The 8023-nt window shown below is 41.0% G+C and overlaps 1 protein-coding gene across 2 annotated transcripts in view; it reads left to right on the top strand.

The window, feature by feature from the left end:
- The first annotated feature begins 4078 nt into the window (after positions 1 to 4078).
- Positions 4079 to 8023, top strand: part of NIM1K (NIM1 serine/threonine protein kinase) — a 96809-nt gene continuing 92864 nt past the window's right edge. For both annotated transcript variants that reach the window (XM_069095341.1, XM_069095342.1), the window contains exon 1: positions 4079 to 4551. The gene's annotated coding sequence lies outside the window, so the exon portion shown is untranslated. The remainder of the gene's footprint in view (positions 4552 to 8023) is intronic.

Genomic DNA, 8023 nt, shown 5'->3' with positions numbered 1-8023 from the left:
CTTCTCTTGGCTATGCATCTCAGACTCCATTGCTCACTCTTTACCAACCTGGCTATTCTTCTCTAGGCAGACTCTACTCTGTTAAATGCAAGTCTTAAAATTTGGTGCCCAGGAGTGAATACAATATTCCAGAGTGAACACTGCCCTGCCTAGTTGCAGAATATGCATTTTGTTTCCACTGACAGTTTCATTTCTGTTGTGCTCTCTGCCTGTAGCATTAATATAATATGTATATCAAAGTGGAAAAAAAGTAGCACCAGAAGAATAGAGTATCCATTCCTGCACAAGAGGGAAAATGAAGAAGAATGACTGGACTAAAAATCTTAATGAAGATTTAGAAGAAGTGACTGAAAATTTGTTATATTTTATGCCTTGAAATTAGTGATTAAAAAAAGAAGCAAATTGTATTGATTTGTGTTCAACCTTTAGTTAAAAAACCTTTAATTTTTCAAAATAAAGCATTAACATATTGACAAAATGATAGGCATTTTATATGAGCATCAATAATTAGCAGGCATTTACTGAACATCTGATATGTTCAAGGTGCTGTAGGTGCTAGGAATACCAAGATAGAAATGACTGCATTTAATAGTGGAATACTGTGAAGTCAAAAGATTAAGGATAGCATGCTAATGATCTTTTTTTTTTAATCGAAAGAGTAGATTAAAAGGTTAAAGTAGACTATAATCTTTGGCCGATAATGTGCATTTTAGGGCTGTGCAGAGAAGCCAACATTAATTGTTTCTACCTGTCTCCATGTCATGGGCTGCATTTCTAATATAATCTGTTCCTCTAAGTTTCCTAACATTCTCACTGGCTAGGGCCTTTCGGGGGGGGGGGGGGGGGAGGAAGGCATCACACACATCAAAGTTGGTTCATGATCATCATCATCTTAGATACCACATTTTATGGATGAAGAAACTAAGGAGAGTCAAGAGGTGCTCCCAGGGGGCTCCATCATGAACTCTACATACAGGGAGATATTATGAGGATTCAGTGTTAGGACAGATGGAACAGACTCTGCAATTTATGCAGCAATAGGTTCAGGGAATGTTTATCTTTTCTCTCTCCCGTGAGACTGGATGGGATATTATCATCTTTGAACAGTGACTGATTGGGCTACAGGAAGTATGCTTTCAACAAGCCCACAATTTCACAACATTTCTTGCCAGTGGAAGGAAGTTGACTTCAACCGTAGACTATTTTGAAAACATCCCAGAAGGAACTTGGAAATCCAAGCTTAGATTACATTGTTCTTCATTAATGATTGCCAATGGAAAGAATTATTATGATCTATGTAACTTCTGAGAAAGAAGAAATGAGCCAAATGGCATACCAGGCCTCAGAATCATGTGCTTTTATTTCTACTTTAACCTGTGCACATAAGTCAAAAACCCTAAAAAAACATAACTTTAGAGCTAGAAAGGGCCTTACAGTGCATTTAATCCAAATCTATTATTATAGAGACAAAGAAACTGAGTCCCACAAAAGTTAAGTAATTTACCCAAGGTCATAGCTAGTTAAGGGCAAAACTGCAATGGAAACTTGGGTCTAGAACCCAACAGTTCGTGTGTGTGTGTGTGTGTAGGGAAAACTCATGCAATTTTAGGCATAATGTTAAGAGAAGCATAGTATCCAGAACTAAAAAGGTCATAACTTCCTGCATTCTGCCATGATGAGACCTCCTTTATAGTATCGTGCTCAGTTTTGTGCATCATAGATTAGGAAGGACATTGATAAACTGCAATGTCTAGAAAAAAGAAGCCATCATGGTAAATGGCCTACAGTACACGTTATATGAAGTTGGGTTGAAGGAACTGGGGATATTTAACCTAGAGAAAAAAAGATTTAGAGAGGGAACATGATAGCTGCTTTTAAGTATTTAGAGTCTATATTTTCATCCTTTTTATGACTTGAATACTGAACTATTTATGATTTTTGAAGTTTTCTGATTAATTAGCTAGTTGCCTTAGCAAAATGGATTTCCTCATCATAAAGTTTTCCATGTAATATGGTTATTCTGAGCCAGATAGGTAGCATAGTGGATAGAGCACTGGGCCTTGGAAGATCTGAGTTCAAATCTAGTCTCAGTCATTTCCTGTGTGACCCTGGACAAGTCACAAAACCTCTGTTTTTGTTAGTTTCCTCACCTGTAAAATGGGAATAGCAATAGCATCAACATCATAATAATATAACGATAGCATTTATAAGCACTTGCTATGTGCTAGCACTGGGCTAAGAGCTTTATAAATATTCTCTCATTTGATCCTCACAACATGCATCTGAAGTAGATGCTATAACTTAGGCTTGTTGTGATATTGTTGTAAAGTACTTAGCACAGTGCCTAGTACATTATAGGTGATTAATAAATGCTTGTTCCTTTCCCTGTCTGAGGCTGATGTTTTATCCTGGTTTCCAGGAATGGAGGTTCCATGAACATTGAAAAGTAGCTGCAGCATTTTCACATCCTTCTACTGACTTGTGGAGAGAAGGCTGAATTCTGCTAAAATTATTGAGGTTATTTAGAATAATCTTATAAATATGATAGAGATGCACTACCTCTCCTTTCTGTGGGTTGCCTTGGCAGTCTTAAAATACAGTTCACTGGAGCTGTCCAAGGGCTTAATTCACTTCCTGATGAGCAATTGGCATAAAATTTTGTATCCCAAAATAAAAGTATCCCCCTATTTTAGGCCCTTACATCTGGCATAAGTTATAGTCTAAATTTAGCAGAGTTTTTTTTAATCTTCTGAGTACAAAATGCTTCATAAATATTAGTCCTGCAGTAAGTAGTAGTCAGACAATGTTTTCCCTGTATACTCTATAAAATCAGTAACTTTGGTCTTCCTATTTCTTCATGAGACAGTCTTCAAAATCATATTAATTTTTGTTTGTTTGTTTTTTGCTTTTTGGAGGAGGGAAGGCAAAGCAATTGCCGGATTTGAACTCAGGTCCTTCTGACTCCAGGGCCAGTGCTCTATTCACTGAACCACCAAGGCCCCCCCCCCCCCCGTTTTTTTTGAGAATTAGTTCTAAAGTTGTATCTGATGTTATAAACAATAACTGTTTTTCAGCCCTGGTTTGACATTGGATTAGCAGTTGCTATTTGCTCCTTTGTAAAATGGGGAAATAAGAGGCAGGTGGCTTAGAGATAGAGATTTGGTCTCTGGAGGTTCTGGGTTCATGTCCTGACTCTGATACATATGGATTGTATAACCCTAGGCAAATCATTTAACCTTTCAGTATCCCAGACAAAATTTTAAAATATCGATCTTTGGAGTCCTCTCACCTTATATCATTAACATCACAGATACCACTAAAATGGGGGGGAGGTGGAGAGGAGGGAATAATATCTGGTTCCTACTTTTAAGTGGAGAATGATAACGTCCTTCTTCTAGGGGAAGTGGAACTCTTAAGGGTTGTTTTCTCGGAACTCTGTAGCTCAAAGAGCTCAAATTCAATTATGAAGAAAAGTTGGGAAGGTGAGGAACCACCTTGAGAAGCCCACCTAGTTCTCTATATGCAAAGTGGGTGACATGAACCATCCAATCCCTTGACCCCTTGTTCCTTTGCCATGCAATGCCCTTGACTCAAGAAGGGAAGTGTCAAGGCGGTTTTTTCTTGTATAACTTTTTTTTTTCCTTCTTGTTTACCTCTTGCTAAAATCCTGGACTCGGGCGTTTGTGACTGTTCACAGCTTCTGACACGCGGGAGTGTAGAAATTTTTTATCACTCCTGAAAAAAAATTTTCTTTAGACCATTGCTGGACCATGAAAACTCTTAAAGAATGTCTGATCTGTGTCCCTGCCACGAGCTTTACCTCCGCCTTTTAATCTGCCCTTCACCCCCACCCTTTTCAGTACTCTCACTCCCATTCCCGCTCCCAGCTTCTGTTTAACTAGTCTCCCTCTCTGACCACTGCTATGGAAACTAACCCACCCAGTCCCCAGCCAACGTCTCCCCTCCCTCTCTATACTGCGTTCCCCCCTTCCCTGTCCGGTCCCCTTCGCTCCTCCGCTTCTCTCCAGGGCCCAGCCCCCAGCACGGGATTGGTTCTCCCATAAAAGCTGCCTAGGGAACTCAGTCCCGGTGCGGAGCCCCGGGAGCAGGGGAAGGAAGAGGGGAAGGCAGGCGAGCACCGGCTTGGCTTCAGCCTGAATTTATCTGCTGCTGCTGCCTCTGATCCTCCACTAGTGAGCAGCTGCTTGACAGTCCTCTGGGTCACTCGCTGCCCCTGACACCCACCAGCCAGCCTTAAGACAACTCGATCACTGTGGGCTAGAGAGAAGGACCAGATCCAAGGGACAAGAGAACCGCCCCTCCTGGGACCCGCCTCCTTCTCTAGAGGTGGGGAGCGGCGGGGAGGGAGGCATCAGCGCTCCAGGCTGCCCCTGCCTCCCCCCTCCACGCCCTTCTTGCCCAGGCAAGCCTCTCAGGATTGGGAGGCGGGGTCTGAGGGCAGTAGGTGAATGTTCGCGGTGCTCCACAGCCCAAGCGCACCGTAGAGAGTTGACTCCAGAACCTCGTCCGGCGGAGAGGAAGGAAGGGCAGGTAAGGACTCGTCAGAGAGATGAAGCTCTCCTCCGCCCTCCCGGCCCGCTAACCTTGTGGGGCTCCAGCTTAGCTGCAGGGAGGGTGGGAAGTTGAACCAACCGAGGCTAAGGAGTTGGAGGACTGGGAGGGCATGTGCGCCCATGGAAGACTTGGAATGGCCCTTAAGGGTGCGTGGGGACAGGGGGGTGGTGAGAAGGAACCCCCTGCTTCGAGACGCACCACTGGACCGGTAGAGAAGGATGCGTTCCGAGCAAGCCATCCTTTCTGGGTTCTAGAGGGGGCTCACGTGTGTGGTGGGGTTAGGAATCGATTCGAGAGACAGCCTCTAGCAAAGAGATGCTGTTCACACAAACAGCATTCAAAAGCTTTATTTCCCAAAGGTCTGGGGGAGGTAATCCTTTGAGAGATCTGCAGGCTCCTGACAATCTGTATGTGTGGGGGAGGTGGGGTGTAAGTACGGTTCCTGGTGGTCTTCCTTGTTTAGGAAAAGGTCATAAACTCTTTAAAGGTGACCCGGACCCAGCTCCTGCGTAGCTGTCACTGCTTCTGTGGGGCGGCGAGAGGTGAAGGCTAACTGCTTGTAGAGAAAGGAAAGTTTGGGCACGTTGACATCCTTCGGACCTCAGGTGCTGAAACTCTCTGCCTCCAGCTCTAGGGTGGGTTGCCTGTCCCCCGAAGGCGTTTTTGTCCTCTAGTTTTGAACAGAGAGATCTGTTAGACTTCCTGGGCCCCTCATCACCCTCACTTTCATCTCATAAAAAGAATAAATAACTTTGGAGTTAAGAAATTAAATACATCGTGTTTGCAGTTCGACATCTAAATGGAAACAGACAAATTATTCTGCAAAAACGATCCCAGTTGGGCTTGACGTTTCAAGTCTTTTGATTGTGTTCCTGCAGTCCTACTTCTGGCTCCTAAGCCCAGCTGGTGGATGGGGTGGTATGATGTATGTTTGCCCTTGCTTTTGCTTTTTTTAAAGAAAAATTTAAAAAAATACTTCTCTCTCTCAAGTTTACATCATCAGTATCTAATACGATTCAAGTTTTGCAACAGCCCTACACATTTAAGTTGTCATACTAACTTTTAAAAATTATTCTTGAAAGACTCCTTAGTTGAAACTATAACCTGTTCCTGAAGAGATTCTTTATGCCAATGTCGATAGATTCACCTTAAAAAGAAGAACTCTCCCCTAGAAAAATGCTAAGACGCTTCCTACCCGTGCTGGTGACCAGTGTGTGTGTGTTTTGTCTGCGTGTATTTAAACCTCTTTGGGGGCTTGCAGTTTGCACTATGGATGCCAAATGAGAATAAACACTGAAAACAAATAAAAACGACTGAAATAGTTCTGCCTCCCCATCTCCCTTCCCACCTTCCCTTCCATACTCTTGGAAAAGAGTGTTTGATGTGCAAGGAATTGTGGCCTGGGGCCAGATTGTCCCATTTACTGTTTAATTTTGGAATCGTAATTAGCTTTCTAATTTGACTAGGAATGGGGAGGAGGGAGTCGAAAGTAGTGAGGCATGCTGGAAGCAGTATATAACTGGGTTTTCTGGATGTTGTTTGAACTTTGGTTAGTGCAAGATTCAAGGGTTTTATTTTTGGCTCAGCCACAGGCAAGTGGCGAGACTGGACAAACCTAAACAGAATACTTTTTCTGTATCTGGAGGCATGGATTGGGTACTCAGTTTGAGGTTTGTCTTTAAATGTCTATGTTTTTATTTTATATATAGTTATTTGTATGTATATATATTATATGTGTGCATAGATATACATACACACATACATATATATGTATGTATGTATTTATAATATATACATACATATGTGTATATATATATATATATATATTTGTAGTTTGGACAGAATCAACATTTCCTGTTATTTTGCAAACCCAGGTCTACAAAGTAATCTTTACAGGTCAGCTAAAAGACTCCTTGTGTTCTTACTTGGGTCTGGGGAACCAACTGCCTTTCAAAATACTGGTTTTCAATTAAGAAAAAATATTAGTACCTCCTAAGATGCATTATAAAATATTATAATATTTTATATTATATTAGTATAATTAAAATATTAGTACCTCCTATTTACACATATGAACTTACAGGTCATCCCTGATCTTTGGGTCCTTTGGTCCTATACACATCTGAGGAGCATAAATGCATTTTTTTTCAGAGTTCCAGAACTCTCTTGATTATGTGTTTTTGAAGAGAGAACACTCTTATTATTTGTCCAGTAAAGTAATTGATCAATCAATAAGCATTTATTAAGAATTTACTAGATGTCAGGCACTATGCTATGTGCCTGGGATACAAGAAAGGAAAACGGAACAAAAAGGGTCCTTGCCCTACAGGAACTAACATTTTAATAGGAGACAACATGTAAATAACTAGGAACATACAAGGTATTTCTATTTGTGTGGATTGATTCATATGATTTGTTCTTACTCCACTATAGATCATCTGAATCTGGTTAAAGTGCGACTCCTGAATCTACCAATGCCTTAACCCATTTGTTTTTCATTCCTCCCTCTTTGAAAGGACGAAGAATTTATAAAATTAGTTTTACTCTGTCATGTCACTTTCTATTGTCATCCAAAGAAATGTTAAAATAAATTAGTGTATGTTTTGCAATTAATTTATTTTCAAAAAAAGGGAAACCTATTCAAATAATTTTGGAGACAATAGTCTTCAATATATAACATAGACCTGGGTTGAGTTTTTTAAAAATACCTTTTTCTTCAAGGAATTATAAGAGTTCTTAGTCAGTAGACAAGAGGAACATAAGTATCTATATTTACAGGTAATTCACTTGAAAAATTAAGTAGGGCTTCGAGGTGTCTCGGTGGATAGAGTGCTGGGCTCAGAGTCAGGAAGATGAATTCAAATCTAGCCTCAGATATTTACTAGTTATGGGATTCTAAGCAAGCCACTCAACCCTGTTCATCTGTAAAATAAGCTGGAGAAGGAAATGGCAAACCATTCCAGTGTCTTTGCCAAGAAAACCCCAAATGGAGTCATGCAGAGTCAGACATGAGTGAACAACAAAAAATAGCCTGCCTTACCCTTCCTCAAAAAGCTCTAATCTCTTGAGGGCATGAGTGGGAAGCTACAGTTCCAAGCGGGCAGGCCTAACACACTAGATGTACCTGGGGCAGATGTGCAATCCAAAGCTAAATAAGCCACAACTATCCAGACCTAAAGCCAACAGAGTACAGTTATCCCTTCCATATCATGAGGATTAGGGGCTCTTCCACTTCGGTTTGAAAAATCTGCATAAAATTTTTTGGCCCCCTCTTTGTACCAGAGAAGAAGTCTGAATTATTATGGTATTAAAAGATAAAACATGTTGATGTCATACCATACTATAGATATATTTTATGCACTTGTGAGTTTCTAAACTTTGTCATCTATGATTTCTGCCAAAACTCCCCCAAAATTCCCATTTAATTTCTTATGCTGATCAGAGATGT

Source organism: Petaurus breviceps, unplaced genomic scaffold (assembly GCF_028583685.1).
Source record: "Petaurus breviceps papuanus isolate PSGF00001 unplaced genomic scaffold, PetGlider_PUasm1.0 226, whole genome shotgun sequence".
Taxonomy (NCBI): Eukaryota; Metazoa; Chordata; class Mammalia; order Diprotodontia; family Petauridae; genus Petaurus; species Petaurus breviceps.
The sequence above is the reverse complement of the archived record's forward strand: the minus strand, read 5'-3'. Positions and strand labels throughout refer to the sequence as shown.